Genomic DNA, 23,267 nt, shown 5'->3' on the forward strand with positions numbered 1-23,267 from the left:
CTAGAAGTTCTGGGCCTTCTCTCACCTACCACTCCATTTGCTTGCCCCTCATGGCTCCAGCCTTGTCAGCTTCTCCCTTGACTTGCCTACAATTGCGCCTACACTTGGTTTGCATTGCAAAGAGCGGTAGGCAAGGCAAAGCAAAGCAAGGAAGGTCTTTCTAGGTCTTGCCAGGCAAGGCACACATAAGCAAGCAAGCAAAACAAGAGTAGACTAGCCACAGCATCAAAGGCAAGGCAAGGCCAAGTGACTCTGAGTGCCTTTCCTTGGCAAGAAAAAGATATAGTGACAATGTAATAGGGCAGGCGTTAAAGGTACCATGAGGAGGTATAGTCCAGCAAGATATTTATGTCGTAGACCCTTCTGTGCAGGAGCCATTGTTGGACATAGTACAGGACATAGCATACAGCTTGGCTTGGTAAGTTCCTGAAGGAGAATGGCAATGCTTTCTCATGGGAAGGAAAGCACGTAGCCCCAGAGTTGGAGGTGCAGATAAGAAGCTGTGTCGCGCAGCTCAAGGACGACAGCAGCTTCTTGTGCCGGCATATTTGGAAGCACTCCCTCAATTTGTACAGTCATTGAGTCAGTATCCATCTTTGGAAGGCTGTCTGCCTCTAGTAAGAGTGTTCTGACACCATTGTATGGGATCAGTCACTGGATGTTTTGGATTTTGGAGGAGGGGATGCCCTTTCTCTTGAAATGAGCTTCTTGTTCTTCTCTTTGGCAAAGAAATTAAGTTTGGATGGGCACTTTGGGTGGTCTCAGTGAATTTAAAGGTTTTTCCCAAGAGGTTTCCCTGTGGGTTAGAGCTGTTGAACTGACAGTGGGAATCTAGACAGCAAGTTGTTGAGCTTTTTGTCCTTGTAGCTTTAGTGTGTGAGTAGTCCCTGTTGCCATGCTGCTTGGATCTTGACTCTGAGACTGAAAGCTTAGGAGCGTAGAGCTGAAAAGAAAAGTGCCAATAGCAGGGTGTGTGTTCATTGTTTGATGGGTGAAGCTGAAATTGTAGGCAGCAAAGAACTTTCTCTCTCCGCTGGCACATTTGTTGAGCGGATGTCTTTGAGTTTGTTACCGGACTCTGCGAGAGTGAAAATGTTTGTTAGGGCAGAGGATTTCGTGTTGCCTGTTTGCACACTTGGAGGGGGAAGATCAGCAAAGTCTTTTTTTCCTGGCACAGTTAATTTGAGAGCAGGGACGTTTCCAACTGGGCTCTGTCCTTTGGAGCTGGCCTCGGTGCGTTTCCTTCTTTTGTTAGTCGACAGCGCCATCGTGTGGTTATTTTGATGAGCGCTGGCAGACGGTGCCAGGGAAAAAGCCAAGCTGTTTGCGGCTCCGGCCTCATTGGTGTAGGAGCAGCGCAGGGAAGAGCTCCGCTGGGGGTCCTGGCTCTTAGAGACTGAGAGAATGTGATCCTGTATGTAGCACAGAAGGAAGTGGAATTGTTTCATTGTGGGCTGTGCAGTTTATAAGCTGCAAATGAAAAGGCAATTGCAGCGCAGCCTCTTCTTTTCTGTGTGATCAGCTGCTCAACATGTAACTCGCACACACTGAACTGCATCCACCTCCGTGGAGATATAAAATGTGTATATCACTTTCCTCAAACTCTATGTATTACCTTGCACTCTAGCAGATCCCAAACCGCTTCAAAACGTCCAGCAGCTACTCAAAAAGAAAAAGTCCAACAAAAAGCTAGTGCTGGCCTTTAGAGTGCCTTTGCAGTCCGTAAAATAGACGAAATGCACTAGGGCTTTGAATGCTTCTTCCCAACTATATAAATTCTCTCCAAGTGGCAAAGTCCATCATTACAGCAAAATTTTTCAGCTGGAGTTCTGACTGAGAGATGTGCCAGGACAGAAGGCATTTGCTCACCTACCCTTTTTCCCTGTGTCACTTGGTATTTGCAGTACAATTATTTTCAGTGCCGCTGTGTCCAAGCAGCTAGAGATTACATAGATAGAAGTGTCAAGAGAAATGCTGCTAAAGTACGCCCTTCTTATAACAGCATTTAAATGGCACACGACGCCTTGCTGCTTTTTCTTTCCTAGAGAGACCCGCTGTCAATTTTTTCACTCTGGCTTCTTGATCAAAAATGTCCACCTGAAATGTCTTACAGAAATAGGCTCCAGGAGTAAAAACCAGTACGGGGCTACATTTTCTGCGTGCTCCACATAAGTCACATCAAACTCACTCATCAAACTTCACTCTCTCCTTCCATTCTCCACTGCCTCTACCATTGTGTTCTCTGGATCTCAGAGTCTAAAGGCAGGCACAATAGTTTCCACTGAGGGGTTGGAAGAGGTGTACAAGCAGCACAAATAGCTTCTGCGCTGCGCAGGCCATTTCTCTGCATTTTAGAGTCTAAGGGAAAGCGCTAGTGTTCCTGCGGAGAGCTGCAACAGCTGCAGAATATGTGTTGTCTTGGCACATGTTTGCAATCCACCACGATGGATCCTTAGTGAAACCAAACTGTGGTTCTGCTTCAAACATCTCACCCTGCTTGGCCACAAAGCTTTCGCTGACATGTCCCATTGCCTTTTTATTGCTGCGTTTCATTTTCAGAGTTTGTACGGAATCATTGCACTTTGCTTCTAAGCTGAACGTCGATACTGCTGGAGTCTCATATGTCCATTTTCTTCTCACACAAAAAAACTGCTTCCTTTAAAACATGCTGATGCGACCTGCTTTCTTGCTCAGCTGTAATTTTAGGGGTGTTCTCTGTCCCGCTTACAGTCTGAATCTAAACTAAGAAGTTTATGGGACACAGATGTGCCAAGACAAATAGTTTGCTTGGACCTTGCCACGTGTATTCAAAAGCATCCTTTCACTCCACCATCAAGTCTCTGCTTTACATCCTGCAAACTTCACACACACATACATACATACATACTGGAATGAGGCACTTTCTTTCTTTCTTTCTTTCTTTCTTTCTTTCTTTCTTTCTTTCTTTCTTTCTTTCTTTCTTTCTTTCTTTCTTTCTTTCTTTCTTTCTTTCTTTCTTTCTTTCTTTCTTTCTTTCTTTCTTTCTTTCTTTCTTTCTTTCTTTCTTTCTTTCTTTCTTTCTTTCTTTCTTTCTTTCTTTCTTTCTTTCTTTCTTTCTTTCTTTCTTTCTTTCTTTCTTTCTTTCTTTCTTTCTTTCTTTCTTTCTTTCTTTCTTTCTTTCTTTCTTTCTTTCTTTCTTTCTTTCTTTCTTTCTTTCTTTCTTTCTCAGCTACACTCACCTATCCCCCACGCTAACTTCTTTACCGCTTTTCTCTTGGCCTTGCTATGCATACTTTTCCTCTTAAGACACCCATTGTCTGGCCTACCCCTTCCCTACATTGCCTTGCCTTTCCTTTCCTATCCAACCTTGCATTTCTTTGTCATTCCTGGCCATTGTTTTCCTCTTCCTTCCTGACCCATCCATGTCTTTCCCTTGCCCTTCCTACCAGTCCAGTGCCTTGCACCACCCATCCCCCTTGCCACTTTGTCCAGTTTCCCTTCCCCTTTGTCCAGCTCCAATCTTTCATTTCCTTCTCCTTCTAGGACTCTCATTGCCTTGCTTGCCTCTCCTTTGTCTTGCCTGGCAAAGCCACCACTTTTCTTGGCGTTACCTTTGAACCTCTCCTCTCCCTTGCCTTGCATTCCCTTGCTCACTCGTCCCCCACCTGGAATTCAATACCCCTCTTTTTGCGGCATTTCTTCATCTTGCCTTGCCCTGCCTGCTTCTCCTAGGACTCTCAAGGCTTTCACGTACCTCCAGCGTTTCAGGAGCATGTGAGAGGAAGCCCAAAAGAGGTCACGTGCAAGCACACCCATCTGTCCTGGCAGCTTGCTTCTGGCACCTATCCTTACATGTCTTGAATTTTGGACATAAAATTCACATTTCACCTTTGCGCTTCAGGACCAGAATGACAGTTCTTTTGTATACCAAGGAAAGCAGGTAATGCAAGTGTTTTAGGTGCAGATTAGAGATGGCCCATGTGAGATCAAGGCCAGCCAGAGAAGTCTGTCCTAGCCCCTTTTGTGTACCAGCAGTCTTTGAATGTACCTCTCATTCGTCTTGCCTTGGTGATCCAAAAGTTTCCTTGCCTTGCCTTGCCTTGCCTCCCTAGCCTTGCACTCCCTCCAGTGCCTACGCCAACACTTGACCTGCCTACTGCTTTCCTCCAGGGAAACCTAGCCTTGCCTAGCCCCTCCTGTTTCTGCCTGGCCTTCCTATGCCCATCCTTGCCTAGAAGTTCTGGGCCTTCTCTCACCTACCACTCCATTTGCTTGCCCCTCATGTCTCCAGCCTTGTCAGCTTCTCCCTTGACTTGCCTACAATTGCGCCTACACTTGGTTTGCATTGCAAAGAGCGGTAGGCAAGGCAAAGCAAAGCAAGGAAGGTCTTTCTAGGTCTTGCCAGGCAAGGCACACATAAGCAAGCAAGCAAAACAAGAGTAGACTAGCCACAGCATCAAAGGCAAGGCAAGGCCAAGTGACTCTGAGTGCCTTTCCTTGGCAAGTAAAAGATATAGTGACAATGTAATAGGGCAGGCGTTAAAGGTACCATGAGGAGGTATAGTCCAGCAAGATATTTATGTCGTAGACCCTTCTGTGCAGGAGCCATTGTTGGACATAGTACAGGACATAGCATACAGCTTGGCTTGGTAAGTTCCTGAAGGAGAATGGCAATGCTTTCTCATGGGAAGGAAAGCACGTAGCCCCAGAGTTGGAGGTGCAGATAAGAAGCTGTGTCGCGCAGCTCAAGGACGACAGCAGCTTCTTGTGCCGGCATATTTGGAAGCACTCCCTCAATTTGTACAGTCATTGAGTCAGTATCCATCTTTGGAAGGCTGTCTGCCTCTAGTAAGAGTGTTCTGACACCATTGTATGGGATCAGTCACTGGATGTTTTGGATTTTGGAGGAGGGGATGCCCTTTCTCTTGAAATGAGCTTCTTGTTCTTCTCTTTGGCAAAGAAATTAAGTTTGGATGGGCACTTTGGGTGGTCTCAGTGAATTTAAAGGTTTTTCCCAAGAGGTTTCCCTGTGGGTTAGAGATGTTGAACTGACAGTGGGAATCTAGACACCAAGTTGTTGAGCTTTTTGTCCTTGTAGCTTTAGTGTGTGAGTAGTCCCTGTTGCCGTGCTGCTTGGATCTTGACTCTGAGACTGAAAGCTTAGGAGCGTAGAGCTGAAAAGAAAAGTGCCAATAGCAGGGTGTGTGTTCTTTGTTTGATGGGTGAAGCTGAAATTGTAGGCAGCAAAGAACTTTCTCTCTCCGCTGGCACATTTGTTGAGCGGATGTCTTTGAGTTTGTTACCGGACTCTGCGAGAGTGAAAATGTTTGTTAGGGCAGAGGATTTCGTGTTGCCCTTTGAGTGTGGTGCAAAAGTGTTTGCACACTTGGAGGGGGAATATCAGCAAAGTCTTTTTTTCCTGGCACAGTTAATTTGAGAGCAGGGACGTTTCCAACTGGGCTCTGTCCTTTGGAGCTGGCCTCGGTGCGTTTCCTTCTTTTGTTAGTCGACAGCGCCATCGTGTGGTTATTTTGATGAGCGCTGGCAGACGGTGCCAGGGAAAAAGCCAAGCTGTTTGCCGGCTCCGGCCTCATTGGTGCAGGAGCAGCGCAGGGAAGAGCTCCGCTGGGGGTCCTGGCTCTTAGAGACTGAGAGAATGTGATCCTGTATGTAGCACAGAAGGAAGTGGAATTGTTTCATTGTGGGCTGTGCAGTTTATAAGCTGCAAATGAAAAGGCAATTGCAGCGCAGCCTCTTCTTTTCTGTGTGATCAGCTGCTCAACATGTAACTCGCACACACTGAACTGCATCCACCTCCCTGGAGATATAAAATGTGTATATCACTTTCCTCAAACTCTATGTATTACCTTGCACTCTAGCAGATCCCAAACCGCTTCAAAAACGTCCAGCAGCTACTCAAAAAGAAAAAGTCCAACAAAAAGCTAGTGCTGGCCTTTAGAGTGCCTTTGCAGTCCGTAAAATAGACGAAATGCACTAGGGCTTTGAATGCTTCTTCCCAACTATATAAATTCTCTCCAAGTGGCAAAGTCCATCATTACAGCAAAATTTTTCATCTGGAGTTCTGACTGAGAGATGTGCCAGGACAGAAGGCATTTGCTGACCTACCCTTTTTCCCTGTGTAACTTGGTATTTGCAGTACAATTATTTTCAGTGTTGCTGTGTCCAAGCAGCTAGAGATTACACAGATAGAAGTGTCAAGAGAGATGCTGCTAAAGTACGCCCTTCTTATAGCAGCATTTAAATGGCACACGACGCCTTGCTGCTTTTTCTTTCCCAGAGAGACCTGCTGTCAATTATTTCACTCTGGCTTCTTGATCAAAAATGTCCACCTGAAGTGTCTTACAGAAATAGGCTCCAGGTGTAAAAACCAGTACGGGGCTACATTTTCTGCGTGCTCCACATAAGTCACATCAAACTCACTCATCAAACTTCACTCTCTCCTTCCATTCTCCACTGCCTCTACCATTGTGTTCTCTGGATCTCAGAGTCTAAAGGCAGGCGCAATAGTTTCCACTGAGGGGTTGGAAGAGGTGTACAAGCAGCACAAATAGCTTCTGCGCTGCGCAGGCCATTTCTCTGCATTTTAGAGTCTAAGGGAAAGCGCTAGTGTTCCTGCGGAGAGCTGCAACAGCTGCAGAATATGTGTTGTCTTGGCACATGTTTGCAATCCACCATGATGGATCCTTAGTGAAACCAAACTGTGGTTCTGCTTCAAACATCTCACCCTGCTTGGCCACAAAGCTTTCGCTGACATGTCCCATTGCCTTTTTATTGCTGCGTTTCATTTTCAGAGTTTGTACGGAATCATTGCACTTTGCTTCTAAGCTGAACGTCGATACTGCTGGAGTCTCATATGTCCATTTTCTTCTCACACAAAAAAACTGCTTCCTTTAAAACATGCTGATGCGACCTGCTTTCTTGCTCAGCTGTAATTTTAGGGGTGTTCTCTGTCCCGCTTACAGTCTGAATCTAAACTAAGAAGTTTATGGGACACAGATGTGCCAAGACAAATAGTTTGCTTGGACCTTGCCACGTGTATTCAAAAGCATCCTTTCACTCCACCATCAAGTCTCTGCTTTACATCCTGCAAACTTCACACACACATACATACATACATACTGGAATGAGGCACTTTCTTTCTTTCTTTCTTTCTCAGCTACACTCACCTATCCCCCACGCTAACTTCTTTACCGCTTTTCTCTTGGCCTTGCTATGCATACTTTTCCTCTTAAGACACCCATTGTCTGGCCTACCCCTTCCCTACATTGCCTTGCCTTTCCTTTCCTATCCAACCTTGCATTTCTTTGTCATTCCTGGCCATTGTTTTCCTCTTCCTTCCTGACCCATCCATGTCTTTCCCTTGCCCTTCCTACCAGTCCAGTGCCTTGCACCACCCATCCCCCTTGCCACTTTGTCCAGTTTCCCTTCCCCTTTGTCCAGCTCCAATCTTTCATTTCCTTCTCCTTCTAGGACTCTCATTGCCTTGCTTGCCTCTCCTTTGTCTTGCCTGGCAAAGCCACCACTTTTCTTGGCGTTACCTTTGAACCTCTCCTCTCCCTTGCCTTGCATTCCCTTGCTCACTCGTCCCCCACCTGGAATTCAATACTCCTCTTTTTGAGGAATTTCTTCATCTTGCCTTGCCCTGCCTGCTTCTCCTAGGACTCTCAAGGCTTTCACGTACCTCCAGCGTTTCAGGAGCATGTGAGAGGAAGCCCAAAAGAGGTCACGTGCAAGCACACCCATCTGTCCTGGCAGCTTGCTTCTGGCACCTATCCTTACATGTCTTGAATTTTGGACATAAAATTCACATTTCACCTTTGCGCTTCAGGACCAGAATGACAGTTCTTTTGTATACCAAGGAAAGCAGGTAATCCAAGTGTTTTAGGTGCAGATTAGAAATGGCCCATGTGAGATCAAGGCCAGCCAGAGAAGTCTGTCCTAGCCCCTTTTGTGTACCAGCAGTCTTTGAATGTACCTCTCATTTGTCTTGCCTTGGTGACCCCAAAGTTTCCTTGCCTTGCCCTGCCTTGCCTCCCTAGCCTTGCACTCCCTCCAGTGCCTACGCCCACACTTGACCTGCCTACTGCTTTCCTCCAGGGAAACCTAGCCTTGCCTAGCCCCTCCTGTTTCTGCCTGGCCTTCCTATGCCCATCCTTGCCTAGAAGTTCTGGGCCTTCTCTCACCTACCACTCCATTTGCTTGCCCCTCATGGCTCCAGCCTTGTCAGCTTCTCCCTTGACTTGCCTACAATTGCGCCTACACTTGGTTTGCATTGCAAAGAGCGGTAGGCAAGGCAAAGCAAAGCAAGGAAGGTCTTTCTAGGTCTTGCCAGGCAAGGCACACATAAGCAAGCAAGCAAAACAAGAGTAGACTAGCCACAGCATCAAAGGCAAGGCAAGGCCAAGTGACTCTGAGTGCCTTTCCTTGGCAAGTAAAAGATATAGTGACAATGTAATAGGGCAGGCGTTAAAGGTACCATGAGGAGGTGTAGTCCAGTGAGATATTTATGTCGTAGACCCTTCTCTGCAGGAGCCATTGTTGGACATAGTACAGGACATGGCATACAGCTTGGCTTGGTAAGTTCCTGAAGGAGAATGGCAATGCTTTCTCATGGGAAGGAAAGCACGTAGCCCCAGAGTTGGAGGTGCAGATAAGAAGCTGTGTCGCGCAGCTTAAGGACGACAGCAGCTTCTTGTGCCGGCATATTTGGAAGCACTCCCTCAATTTGTACAGTCATTGAGTCAGTATCCATCTTTGGAAGGCTGTCTGCCTCTAGTAAGAGTGTTCTGACACCATTGTATGGGATCAGTCACTGGATGTTTTGGATTTTGGAGGAGGGGATGCCCTTTCTCTTGAAATGAGCTTCTTGTTCTTCTCTTTGGCAAAGAAATTAAGTTTGGATGGGCACTTTGGGTGGTCTCAGTGAATTTAAAGGTTCTTCCCAAGAGGTTTTCTTGTGGGTTAGAGCTGTTGAACTGACAGTGGGAATCTAGACACCAAGTTGTTGAGCTTTTTGTCCTTGTAGCTTTAGTGTGTGAGTAGTCCCTGTTGCCATGCTGCTTGGATCTTGACTCTGAGACTGAAAGCTTAGGAGCGTAGAGCTGAAAAGAAAAGTGCCAATAGCAGGGTGTGTGTTTATTGTTTGATGGGTGAAGCTGAAATTGTAGGCAGCAAAGAACTTTCTCTCTCCGCTGGCACATTTGTTGAGCGGATGTCTTTGAGTTTGTTACCGGACTCTGCGAGAGTGAAAATGTTTGTTAGGGCAGAGGATTTCGTGTTGCCCTTTGAGTGTGGTGCAAAAGTGTTTGCACACTTGGAGGGGGAAGATCAGCAAAGTCCTTTTTTCCTGGCACAGTTAATTTGAGAGCAGGGACGTTTCCAACTCGGCTCTGTCCTTTGGAGCTGGCCTCGGTGCGTTTCCTTCTTTTGTTAGTCGACAGCGCCATCGTGTGGTTATTTTGATGAGCGCTGGCAGACGGTGCCAGGGAAAAAGCCAAGCTGTTTGCGGCTCCGGCCTCATTGGTGTAGGAGCAGCGCAGGGAAGAGCTCCGCTGGGGGTCCTGGCTCTTAGAGACGGAGAGAATGTGATCCTGTATGTAGCACAGAAGGAAGTGGAATTGTTTCGTTGTGGGCTGTGCAGTTTATAAGCTGCAAATGAAAAGGCAATTGCAGCGCAGCCTCTTCTTTTCTGTGTGATCAGCTGCTCAACATGTAACTCGCACACACTGATCTGCATCCACCTCCCTGGAGATATAAAATGTGTATATCACTTTCCTCAAACTCTATGTATTACCTTGCACTCTAGCAGATCCCAAACCGCTTCAAAACGTCCAGCAGCTACTCAAAAAGAAAAAGTCCAACAAAAAGCTAGTGCTGGCCTTTAGAGTGCCTTTGCAGTCCGTAAAATAGATGAAATGCACTAGGGCTTTGAATGCTTCTTCCCAACTATATAAATTCTCTCCAAGTGGCAAAGTCCATCATTACAGCAAAATTTTTCAGCTGGAGTTCTGACTGAGAGATGTGCCAGGACAGAAGGCATTTGCTGACCTACCCTTTTTCCCTGTGTAACTTGGTATTTGCAGTACAATTATTTTCAGTGTCGCTGTGTCCAAGCAGCTAGAGATTACACAGATAGAAGTGTCAAGAGAGATGCTGCTAAAGTACGCCCTTCTTATAGCAGCATTTAAATGGCACACGACGCCTTGCTGCTTTTTCTTTCCCAGAGAGACCTGCTGTCAATTTTTTCACTCTGGCTTCTTGATCAAAAATGTCCACCTGAAGTGTCTTACAGAAATAGGCTCCAGGTGTAAAAACCAGTATGGGGCTACATTTTCTGCGTGCTCCACATAAGTCACATCAAACTCACTCATCAAACTTCACTCTCTCCTTCCATTCTCCACTGCCTCTACCATTGTGTTCTCTGGATCTCAGAGTCTAAAGGCAGGCGCAATAGTTTCCACTGAGGGGTTGGAAGAGGTGTACAAGCAGCACAAATAGCTTCTGCGCTGCGCAGGCCATTTCTCTGCATTTTAGAGTCTAAGGGAAAGCGCTAGTGTTCCTGCGGAGAGCTGCAACAGCTGCAGAATATGTGTTGTCTTGGCACATGTTTGCAATCCACCATGATGGATCCTTAGTGAAACCAAACTGTGGTTCTGCTTCAAACATCTCACCCTGCTTGGCCACAAAGCTTTCGCTGACATGTCCCATTGCCTTTTTATTGCTGCGTTTCATTTTCAGAGTTTGTACGGAATCATTGCACTTTGCTTCTAAGCTGAACGTCGATACTGCTGGAGTCTCATATGTCCATTTTCTTCTCACACAAAAAAACTGCTTCCTTTAAAACATGCTGATGCGACCTGCTTTCTTGCTCAGCTGTAATTTTAGGGGTGTTCTCTGTCCCGCTTACAGTCTGAATCTAAACTAAAAAGTTTATGGGACACAGATGTGCCAAGACAAATAGTTTGCTTGGACCTTGCCACGTGTATTCAAAAGCATCCTTTCACTCCACCATCAAGTCTCTGCTTTACATCCTGCAAACTTCACACACACATACATACATACATACTGGAATGAGGCACTTTCTTTCTTTCTCAGCTACACTCACCTATCCCCCACGCTAACTTCTTTACCGCTTTTCTCTTGGCCTTGCTATGCATACTTTTCCTCTTAAGACACCCATTGTCTGGCCTACCCCTTCCCTACATTGCCTTGCCTTTCCTTTCCTATCCAACCTTGCATTTCTTTGTCATTCCTGGCCATTGCTTTCCTCTTCCTTCCTGACCCATCCATGTCTTTCCCTTGCCCTTCCTACCAGTCCAGTGCCTTGCACCACCCATCCCCCTTGCCACTTTGTCCAGTTTCCCTTCCCCTTTGTCCAGCTCCAATCTTTCATTTCCTTCTCCTTCTAGGACTCTCATTGCCTTGCTTGCCTCTCCTTTGTCTTGCCTGGCAAAGCCACCACTTTTCTTGGCGTAACCTTTGAACCTCTCCTCTCCCTTGCCTTGCATTCCCTTGCTCACTCGTCCCCCACCTGGAATTCAATACCCCTCTTTTTGCTGCATTTCTTCATCTTGCCTTGCCCTGCCTGCTTCTCCTAGGACTCTCAAGGCTTTCACGTACCTCCAGCGTTTCAGGAGCATGTGAGAGGAAGCCCAAAAGAGGTCACGTGCAAGCACACCCATCTGTCCTGGCAGCTTGCTTCTGGCACCTATCCTTACATGTCTTGAATTTTGGACATAAAATTCACATTTCACCTTTGCGCTTCAGGACCAGGATGACAGTTCTTTTGTATACCAAGGAAAGCAGGTAATCCAAGTGTTTTAGGTGCAGATTAGAGATGGCCCATGTGAGATCAAGGCCAGACAGAGAAGTCTGTCCTAGCCCCTTTTGTGTACCAGCAGTCTTTGAATGTACCTCTCATTTGTCTTGCCTTGGTGACCCAAAAGTTTCCTTGCCTTGCCCTGCCTTGCCTCCCTAGCCTTGCACTCCCTCCAGTGCCTACGCCCACACTTGACCTGCCTACTGCTTTCCTCCAGGGAAACCTAGCCTTGCCTAGGCCTTCCTGTTTCTGCCTGGCCTTCCTATGCCCATCCTTGCCTAGAAGTTCTGGGCCTTCTCTCACCTACCACTCCATTTGCTTGCCCCTCATGGCTCCAGCCTTGTCAGCTTCTCCCTTGACTTGCCTACAATTGCGCCTACACTTGGTTTGCATTGCAAAGAGCGGTAGGCAAGGCAAAGCAAAGCAAGGAAGGTCTTTCTAGGTCTTGCCAGGCAAGGCACACATAAGCAAGCAAGCAAAACAAGAGTAGACTAGCCACAGCATCAAAGGCAAGGCAAGGCCAAGTGACTCTGAGTGCCTTTCCTTGGCAAGTAAAAGATATAGTGACAATGTAATAGGGCAGGTGTTAAAGGTACCATGAGGAGGTATAGTTCAGCAAGATATTTATGTCGTAGACCCTTCTGTGCAGGAGCCATTGTTGGACATAGTACAGGACATGGCATACAGCTTGGCTTGGTAAGTTCCTGAAGGAGAATGGCAATGCTTTCTCATGGGAAGGAAAGCACGTAGCCCCAGAGTTGGAGGTGCAGATATGAAGCTGTGTCGCGCAGCTCAAGGACGACAGCAGCTTCTTGTGCCGGCATATTTGGAAGCACTCCCTCAATTTGTACAGTCATTGAGTCAGTATCCATCTTTGGAAGGCTGTCTGCCTCTAGTAAGAGTGTTCTGACACCATTGTATGGGATCAGTCACTGGATGTTTTGGATTATGGAGGAGGGGATGCCATTTCTCTTGAAATGAGCTTCTTGTTCTTCTCTTTGGCAAAGGAATTAAGTTTGGATGGGCACTTTGGGTGGTCTCAGTGAATTTAAAGGTTTTTCCCAATAGGTTTCCCTGTGGGTTAGAGCTGTTGAACTGACAGTGGGAATCTAGACAGCAAGTTGTTGAGCTTTTTGTCCTTGTAGCTTTAGTGTGTGAGTAGTCCCTGTTGCCATGCTGCTTGGATCTTGACTCTGAGACTGAAAGCTTAGGAGCGTAGAGCTGAAAAGAAAAGTGCCAATAGCAGGGTGTGTGTTCATTGTTTGATGGGTGAAGCTGAAATTGTAGGCAGCAAAGAACTTTCTCTCTCCGCTGGCACATTTGTTGAGCGGATGTCTTTGAGTTTGTTACCGGACTCTGCGAGAGTGAAAATGTTTGTTAGGGCAGAGGATTTCGTGTTGCCCTTTGAGTGTGGTGCAAAAGTGTTTGCACACTTGGAGGGGGAAGATCAGCAAAGTCTTTTTTTCCTGGCACAGTTAATTTGAGAGCAGGGACGTTTCCAACTCGGCTCTGTCCTTTGGAGCTGGCCTCGGTGAGTTTCTTTCTTTTGTTAGTCGACAGCGCCATCGTGTGGTTATTTTGATGAGCGCTGGCAGACGGTGCCAGGGAAAAAGCCAAGCTGTTTGCGGCTCCGGCCTCATTGGTGTAGGAGCAGCGCAGGGAAGAGATCCGCTGGGGGTCCTGGCACTTAGAGACTGAGAGAATGGGATCTTGTATGTAGCACAGAAGGAAGTGGAATTGTTTCATTGTGGGCTGTGCAGTTTATAAGCTGCAAATGAAAAGGCAATTGCAGCGCAGCCTCTTCTTTTCTGTGTGATCAGCTGCTCAACATGTAACTCGCACACACTGAACTGCATCCACCTCCCTGGAGATATAAAATGTGTATATCACTTTCCTCAAGCTCTATGTATTACCTTGCACTCTAGCAGATCCCAAACCGCTTCAAAACGTCCAGCAGCTACTCAAAAAGAAAAAGTCCAACAAAAAGCTAGTGCTGGCCTTTAGAGTGCCTTTGCAGTCCGTAAAATAGACGAAATGCAGTACGGCTTTGAATGCTTCTTCCCAACTATATAAATTCTCTCCAAGTGGCAAAGTCCATCATTACAGCAAAATTTTTCAGCTGGAGTTCTGACTGAGAGATGTGCCAGGACAGAAGGCATTTGCTGACCTACCCTTTTTCCCTGTGTAACTTGGTATTTGCAGTGCAATTATTTTCAGTGCCGCTGTGTCCAAGCAGCTAGAGATTACACAGATAGAAGTGTCAAGAGAGATGCTGCGAAAGTACGCCCTTCTTATAGCAGCATTTAAATGGCACACGACGCCTTGCTGCTTTTTCTTTCCCAGAGAGACCTGCTGTCAATTTTTTCACTCTGGCTTCTTGATCAAAAATGTCCACCTGAAGTGTCTTACAGAAATAGGCTCCAGGTGTAAAAACCAGTACGGGGCTACATTTTCTGCGTGCTCCACATAAGTCACATCAAACTCACTCATCAAACTTCACTCTCTCCTTCCATTCTCCACTGCCTCTACCATTGTGTTCTCTGGATCTCAGAGTCTAAAGGCAGGCGCAATAGTTTCCACTGAGGGGTTGGAAGAGGTGTACAAGCAGCACAAATAGCTTCTGCGCTGCGCAGGCCATTTCTCTGCATTTTAGAGTCTAAGGGAAAGCGCTAGTGTTCCTGCGGAGAGCTGCAACAGCTGCAGAATATGTGTTGTCTTGGCACATGTTTGCAATCCACCATGATGGATCCTTAGTGAAACCAAACTGTGGTTCTGCTTCAAACATCTCACCCTGCTTGGCCACAAAGCTTTCGCTGACATGTCCCATTGCCTTTTTATTGCTGCGTTTCATTTTCAGAGTTTGTACGGAATCATTGCACTTTGCTTCTAAGCTGAACGTCGATACTGCTGGAGTCTCATATGTCCATTTTCTTCTCACACAAAAAAACTGCTTCCTTTAAAACATGCTGATGCGACCTGCTTTCTTGCTCAGCTGTAATTTTAGGGGTGTTCTCTGTCCCGCTTACAGTCTGAATCTAAACTAAGAAGTTTATGGGACACAGATGTGCCAAGACAAATAGTTTGCTTGGACCTTGCCACGTGTATTCAAAAGCATCCTTTCACTCCACCATCAAGTCACTGCTTTCTTCTGCTTTACATCCTGCAAACTTCACACACACATACATACATACATACTGGAATGAGGCACTTTCTTTCTTTCTTTCTCAGCTACACTCACCTATCCCCCACGCTAACTTCTTTACCGCTTTTCTCTTGGCCTTGCTATGCATACTTTTCCTCTTAAGACACCCATTGTCTGGCCTACCCCTTCCCTACATTGCCTTGCCTTTCCTTTCCTATCCAACCTTGCATTTCTTTGTCATTCCTGGCCATTGTTTTCCTCTTCCTTCCTGACCCATCCATGTCTTTCCCTTGCCCTTCCTACCAGTCCAGTGCCTTGCACCACCCATCCCCCTTGCCACTTTGTCCGGTTTCCCTTCCCATTTGTCCAGCACCAATCTTTCATTTCCTTCTCCTTCTAGGACTCTCATTGCCTTGCTTGCCTCTCCTTTGTCTTGCCTGGCAAAGCCACCACTTTTCTTGGCGTTCCCTTTGAACCTCTCCTCTCCCTTGCCTTGCATTCCCTTGCTCACTCGTCCCCCACCTGGAATTCAATACACCTCTTTTTGCGGAATTTCTTCATCTTGCCTTGCCCTGCCTGCTTCTCCTAGGACTCTCAAGGCTTTCACGTACCTCCAGCGTTTCAGGAGCATGTGAGAGGAAGCCCAAAAGAGGTCACGTGCAAGCACACCCATCTGTCCTGGCAGCTTGCTTCTGGCACCTATCCTTACATGTCTTGAATTTTGGACATAAAATTCACATTTCACCTTTGCGCTTCAGGACCAGAATGACAGTTCTTTTGTATACCAAGGAAAGCAGGTAATCCAAGTGTTTTAGGTGCAGATTAGAGATGGCCCATGTGAGATCAAGGCCAGACAGAGAAGTCTGTCCTAGCCCCTTTTGTGTACCAGCAGTCTTTGAATGTACCTCTCATTTGTCTTGCCTTGGTGACCCAAAAGTTTCCTTGCCTTGCCCTGCCTTGCCTCCCTAGCCTTGCACTCCCTCCAGTGCCTACACCCACACTTGACCTGCCTACTGCTTTCCTCCAGGGAAACCTAGCCTTGCCTAGGCCTTCCTGTTTCTGCCAGGCCTTCCTGTGCCCATCCTTGCCTAGAAGTTCTGGACCTTCTCTCACCCACCACTCCATTTGCCTGCCCCTCATGGCTCCAGCCTTGTCAACTTCTCCCTTGACTTGCCTACAATTGCGCCTACACTTGGTTTGCATTGCAAAGAGCGGTAGGCAAGGCAAAGCAAAGCAAGGAAGGTCTTTCTAGGTCTTGCCAGGCAAGGCACACATAAGCAAGCAAGCAAAACAAGAGTAGACTAGCCACAGCATCAAAGGCAAGGCAAGGCCAAGTGACTCTGAGTGCCTTTCCTTGGCAAGTAAAAGATATAGTGACAATGTAATAGGGCAGGCGTTAAAGGTACCATGAGGAGGTATAGTCCAGCAAGATATTTATGTCGTAGACCCTTCTGTGCAGGAGCCATTGTTGGACATAGTACAGGACATGGCATACAGCTTGGCTTGGTAAGTTCCTGAAGGAGAATGGCAATGCTTTCTCATGGGAAGGAAAGCACGTAGCCCCAGAGTTGGAGGTGCAGATAAGAAGCTGTGTCGCGCAGCTCAAGGACGACAGCAGCTTCTTGTGCCGGCATATTTGGAAGCACTCCCTCAATTTGTACAGTCATTGAGTCAGTATCCATCTTTGGAAGGCTGTCTGCCTCTAGTAAGAGTGTTCTGACACCATTGTATGGGATCAGTCACTGGATGTTTTGGATTTTGGAGGAGGGGATGCCATTTCTCTTGAAATGAGCTTCTTGTTCTTCTCTTTGGCAAAGAAATTAAGTTTGGATGGGCACTTTGGGTGGTCTCAGTGAATTTAAAGGTTTTTCCCAATAGGTTTCCCTGTGGGTTAGAGCTGTTGAACTGACAGTGGGAATCTAGACAGCAAGTTGTTGAGCTTTTTTGTCCTTGTAGCTTTAGTGTGTGAGTAGTCCCTGTTGCCATGCTGCTTGGATCTTGACTCTGAGACTGAAAGCTTAGGAGCGTAGAGCTGAAAAGAAAAGTGCCAATAGCAGGGTGTGTGTTCATTGTTTGATGGGTGAAGCTGAAATTGTAGGCAGCAAAGAACTTTCTCTCTCCGCTGGCACATTTGTTGAGCGGATGTCTTTGAGTTTGTTACCGGACTCTGCGAGAGTGAAAATATTTGTTAGGGCAGAGGATTTCGTGTTGCCCTTTGAGTGTGGTGCAAAAGTGTTTGCACACTTGGAGGGGGAAGATCAGCAAAGTCTTTTTTTCCTGGCACAGTTAATTTGAGAGCAGGGACGTTTCCAACTCGGCTCTGTCCTTTGGAGCTGGCCTCGGTGCGTTTCCTTCTTTTGTTAGTCGACAGCGCCATCGTGTGGTTATTTTGATGAGCGCTGGCAGCCGGTGCCAGGGAAAAAGCCAAGCTGTTTGCGGCTCCGGCCTCATTGGTGTAGGAGCAGCGCAGGGAAGAGCTCCGCTGGGGGTCCTGGCTCTTAGAGACTGAGAGAATGTGATCCTGTATGTAGCACAGAAGGAAGTGGAATTGTTTCATTGTGGGCTGTGCAGTTTATAAGCTGCAAATGAAAAGGCAATTGCAGCGCAGCCTCTTCTTTTCTGTGTGATCAGCTGCTCAACATGTAACTCGCACACACTGAACTGCATCCACCTCCCTGGAGATATAAAATGTGTATATCACTTTCCTCAAGCTCTATGTATTACCTTGCACTCTAGCAGATCCCAAACCGCTTCAAAACGTCCAGCAGCTACTCAAAAAGTCCAACAAAAAGCTAGTGCTGGCCTTTATAGTGCCTTTGCAGTCCGTAAAATAGACGAAATGCAGTACGGCTTTGAATGCTTCTTCCCAACTATATAAATTCTCTCCAAGTGGCAAAGTCCATCATTACAGCAAAATTTTTCAGCTGGAGTTCTGACTGAGAGATGTGCCAGGACAGAAGGCATTTGCTGACCTACCCTTTTTCCCTGTGTAACTTGGTATTTGCAGTACAATTATTTTCAGTGCCGCTGTGTCCAAGCAGCTAGAGATTACACAGATAGAAGTGTCAAGAGAGATGCTGCGAAAGTACGCCCTTCTTATAGCAGCATTTAAATGGCACACGACGCCTTGCTGCTTTTTCTTTCCCAGAGAGACCTGCTGTCAATTTTTTCACTCTGGCTTCTTGATCAAAAATGTCCACCTGAAGTGTCTTACAGAAATAGGCTCCAGGTGTAAAAACCAGTACGGGGCTACATTTTCTGCGTGCTCCACATAAGTCACATCAAACTCACTCGTCAAACTTCACTCTCTCCTTCCATTCTCCACTGCCTCTACCATTGTGTTCTCTGGATCTCAGAGTCTAAAGGCAGGCGCAATAGTTTCCACTGAGGGGTTGGAAGAGGTGTACAAGCAGCACAAATAGCTTCTGCGCTGCGCAGGCCATTTCTCTGCATTTTAGAGTCTAAGGGAAAGCGCTAGTGTTCCTGCGGAGAGCTGCAACAGCTGCAGAATATGTGTTGTCTTGGCACATGTTTGCAATCCACCATGATGGATCCTTAGTGAAACCAAACTGTGGTTCTGCTTCAAACATCTCACCCTGCTTGGCCACAAAGCTTTCGCTGACATGTCCCATTGCCTTTTTATTGCTGCGTTTCATTTTCAGAGTTTGTACGGAATCATTGCGCTTTGCTTCTAAGCTGAACGTCGATACTGCTGGAGTCTCATATGTCCATTTTCTTCTCACACAAAAAAACTGCTTCCTTTAAAACATGCTGATGCGACCTGCTTTCTTGCTCAGCTGTAATTTTAGGGGTGTTCTCTGTCCCGCTTACAGTCTGAATCTAAACTAAGAAGTTTATGGGACACAGATGTGCCAAGACAAATAGTTTGCTTGGACCTTGCCACGTGTATTCAAAAGCATCCTTTCACTCCACCATCAAGTCACTGCTTTCTTCTGCTTTACATCCTGCAAACTTCACACACACATACATACATACATACTGGAATGAGGCACTTTCTTTCTTTCTTTCTCAGCTACACTCACCTATCCCCCACGCTAACTTCTTTACCGCTTTTCTCTTGGCCTTGCTATGCATACTTTTCCTCTTAAGACACCCATTGTCTGGCCTACCCCTTCCCTACATTGCCTTGCTTTTCCTTTCCTATCTAACCTTGCATTTCTTTGTCATTCCTGGCCATTGTTTTCCTCTTCCTTCCTGACCCATCCATGTCTTTCCCTTGCCCTTCCTACCAGTCCAGTGCCTTGCACCACCCATCCCCCTTGCCACTTTGTCCAGTTTCCCTTCCCATTTGTCCAGCACCAATCTTTCATTTCCTTCTCCTTCTAGGACTCTCATTGCCTTGCTTACCTCTCCTTTGTCTTGCCTGGCAAAGCCACCACTTTTCTTGGCGTTACCTTTGAACCTCTCCTCTCCCTTGCCTTGCATTCCCTTGCTCACTCGTCCCCCACCTGGAATTCAATACACCTCTTTTTGCGGAATTTCTTCATCTTGCCTTGCCCTGCCTACTTCTCCTAGGACTCTCAAGGCTTTCACGTACCTCCAGCGTTTCAGGAGCATGTGAGAGGAAGCCCAAAAGAGGTCACGTGCAAGCACACCCATCTGTCCTGGCAGCTTGCTTCTGGCACCTATCCTTACATGTCTTGAATTTTGGACATAAAATTCACATTTCACCTTTGCGCTTCAGGACCAGAATGACAGTTCTTTTGTATACCAAGGAAAGCAGGTAATCCAAGTGTTTTAGGTGCAGATTAGAGATGGCCCATGTGAGATCAAGGCCAGACAGAGAAGTCTGTCCTAGCCCCTTTTGTGTACCAGCAGTCTTTGAATGTACCTCTCATTTGTCTTGCCTTGGTGACCCAAAAGTTTCCTTGCCTTGCCCTGCCTTGCCTCCCTAGCCTTGCACTCCCTCCAGTGCCTACGCCCACACTTGACCTGCCCACAATTGACTGCTTTCCTCCAGGGAAACCTAGCCTTGCCTAGGCCTTCCTGTTTCTGCCTGGCCTTCCTATGCCCATCCTTACCTAGAAGTTCTGGGCCTTCTCTCACCTACCACTCCATTTGCTTGCCCCTCATGGCTCCAGCCTTGTCAGCTTCTCCCTTGACTTGCCTACAATTGCGCCTACACTTGGTTTGCATTGCAAAGAGCGGTAGGCAAGGCAAAGCAAAGCAAGGAAGGTCTTTCTAGGTCTTGCCAGGCAAGGCACACATAAGCAAGCAAGCAAAACAAGAGTAGATTAGCCACAGCATCAAAGGCAAGGCAAGGCCAAGTGACTCTGAGTGCCTTTCCTTGGCAAGTAAAAGATATAGTGACAATGTAATAGGGCAGGCGTTAAAGGTACCATGAGGAGGTATAGTCCAGCAAGATATTTATGTCGTAGACCCTTCTGTGCAGGAGCCATTGTTGGACATAGTACAGGACATGGCATACAGCTTGGCTTGGTAAGTTCCTGAAGGAGAATGGCAATGCTTTCTCATGGGAAGGAAAGCACGTAGCCCCAGAGTTGGAGGTGCAGATATGAAGCTGTGTCGCGCAGCTCAAGGACGACAGCAGCTTCTTGTGCCGGCATATTTGGAAGCACTCCCTCAATTTGTACAGTCATTGAGTCAGTATCCATCTTTGGAAGGCTGTCTGCCTCTAGTAAGAGTGTTCTGACACCATTGTATGGGATCAGTCACTGGATGATTTGGATTTTGGAGGAGGGGATGCCATTTCTCTTGAAATGAGCTTCTTGTTCTTCTCTTTGGCAAAGAAATTAAGTTTGGATGGGCACTTTGGGTGGTCTCAGTGAATTTAAAGGTTTTTCCCAATAGGTTTCCCTGTGGGTTAGAGCTGTTGAACTGACAGTGGGAATCTAGACAGCAAGTTGTTGAGCTTTTTGTCCTTGTAGCTTTAGTGTGTGAGTAGTCCCTGTTGCCATGCTGCTTGGATCTTGACTCTGAGACTGAAAGCTTAGGAGCGTAGAGCTGAAAAGAAAAGTGCCAATAGCAGGGTGTGTGTTCATTGTTTGATGGGTGAAGCTGAAATTGTAGGCAGCAAAGAACTTTCTCTCTCCGCTGGCACATTTGTTGAGCGGATGTCTTTGAGTTTGTTACCGGACTCTGCGAGAGTGAAAATGTTTGTTAGGGCAGAGGATTTCGTGTTGCCCTTTGAGTGTGGTGCAAAAGTGTTTGCACACTTGGAGGGGGAAGATCAGCAAAGTCTTTTTTTCCTGGCACAGTTAATTTGAGAGCAGGGACGTTTCCAACTGGGCTCTGTCCTTTGGAGCTGGCCTCGGTGCGTTTCCTTCTTTTGTTAGTCGACATCGCCATCGTGTGGTTATTTTGATGAGCGCTGGCAGCCGGTGCCAGGGAAAAAGCCAAGCTGTTTGCGGCTCCGGCCTCATTGGTGTAGGAGCAGCGCAGGGAAGAGCTCCGCTGGAGGTCCTGGCTCTTAGAGACTGAGAGAATGTGATCCTGTATGTAGCACAGAAGGAAGTGGAATTGTTTCATTGTGGGCTGTGCAGTTTATAAGCTGCAAATGAAAAGGCAATTGCAGCGCAGCCTCTTCTTTTCTGTGTGATCAGCTGCTCAACATGTAACTCGCACACACTGAACTGCATCCACCTCCCTGGAGATATAAAATGTGTATATCACTTTCCTCAAGCTCTATGTATTACCTTGCACTCTAGCAGATCCCAAACCGCTTCAAAACGTCCAGCAGCTACTCAAAAAGAAAAAGTCCAACAAAAAGCTAGTGCTGGCCTTTATAGTGCCTTTGCAGTCCGTAAAATAGACGAAATGCAGTACGGCTTTGAATGCTTCTTCCCAACTATATAAATTCTCTCCAAGTGGCAAAGTCCATCATTACAGCAAAATTTTTCAGCTGGAGTTCTGACTGAGAGATGTGCCAGGACAGAAGGCATTTGCTGACCTACCCTTTTTCCCTGTGTAACTTGGTATTTGCAGTACAATTATTTTCAGTGCCGCTGTGTCCAAGCAGCTAGAGATTACACAGATAGAAGTGTCAAGAGAGATGCTGCGAAAGTACGCCCTTCTTATAGCAGCATTTAAATGGCACACGACGCCTTGCTGCTTTTTCTTTCCCAGAGAGACCTGCTGTCAATTTTTTCACTCTGGCTTCTTGATCAAAAATGTCCACCTGAAGTGTCTTACAGAAATAGGCTCCAGGTGTAAAAACCAGTACGGGGCTACATTTTCTGTGTGCTCCACATAAGTCACATCAAACTCACTCGTCAAACTTCACTCTCTCCTTCCATTCTCCACTGCCTCTACCATTGTGTTCTCTGGATCTCAGAGTCTAAAGGCAGGCGCAATAGTTTCCACTGAGGGGTTGGAAGAGGTGTACAAGCAGCACAAATAGCTTCTGCGCTGCGCAGGCCATTTCTCTGCATTTTAGAGTCTAAGGGAAAGCGCTAGTGTTCCCGCAAAGAGCTGCAACAGCTGCAGAATATGTGTTGTCTTGGCACATGTTTGCAATCCACCATGATGGATCCTTAGTGAAACCAAACTGTGGTTCTGCTTCAAACATCTCACCCTGCTTGGCCACAAAGCTTTCGCTGACATGTCCCATTGCCTTTTTATTGCTGCGTTTCATTTTCAGAGTTTGTACGGAATCATTGCGCTTTGCTTCTAAGCTGAACGTCGATACTGCTGGAGTCTCATATGTCCATTTTCTTCTCACACAAAAAAACTGCTTCCTTTAAAACATGCTGATGCGACCTGCTTTCTTGCTCAGCTGTAATTTTAGGGGTGTTCTCTGTCCCGCTTACAGTCTGAAACTAAACTAAGAAGTTTATGGGACACAGATGTGCCAAGACAAATAGTTTGCTTGGACCTTGCCACGTGTATTCAAAAGCATCCTTTCACTCCACCATCGTCTCTGCTTTACATCCTGCAAACTTCACACACACATACATACATACATACTGGAATGAGGCACTTTCTTTCTTTCTTTCTCAGCTACACTCACCTATCCCCCACGCTAACTTCTTTACCGCTTTTCTCTTGGCCTTGCTATGCATACTTTTCCTCTTAAGACACCCATTGTCTGGCCTACCCCTTCCCTACATTGCCTTGCCTTTCCTTTCCTATCCAACCTTGCATTTCTTTGTCATTCCTGGCCATTGTTTTCCTCTTCCTTCCTGACCCATCCATGTCTTTCCCTTGCCCTTCCTACCAGTCCAGTGCCTTGCACCACCCATCCCCCTTGCCACTTTGTCCGGTTTCCCTTCCCATTTGTCCAGCACCAATCTTTCATTTCCTTCTCCTTCTAGGACTCTCATTGCC

The sequence above is a fragment of the Poecile atricapillus genome, chromosome W (genome assembly GCF_030490865.1).
Source record: "Poecile atricapillus isolate bPoeAtr1 chromosome W, bPoeAtr1.hap1, whole genome shotgun sequence".
Classification (NCBI taxonomy): domain Eukaryota; kingdom Metazoa; phylum Chordata; class Aves; order Passeriformes; family Paridae; genus Poecile; species Poecile atricapillus.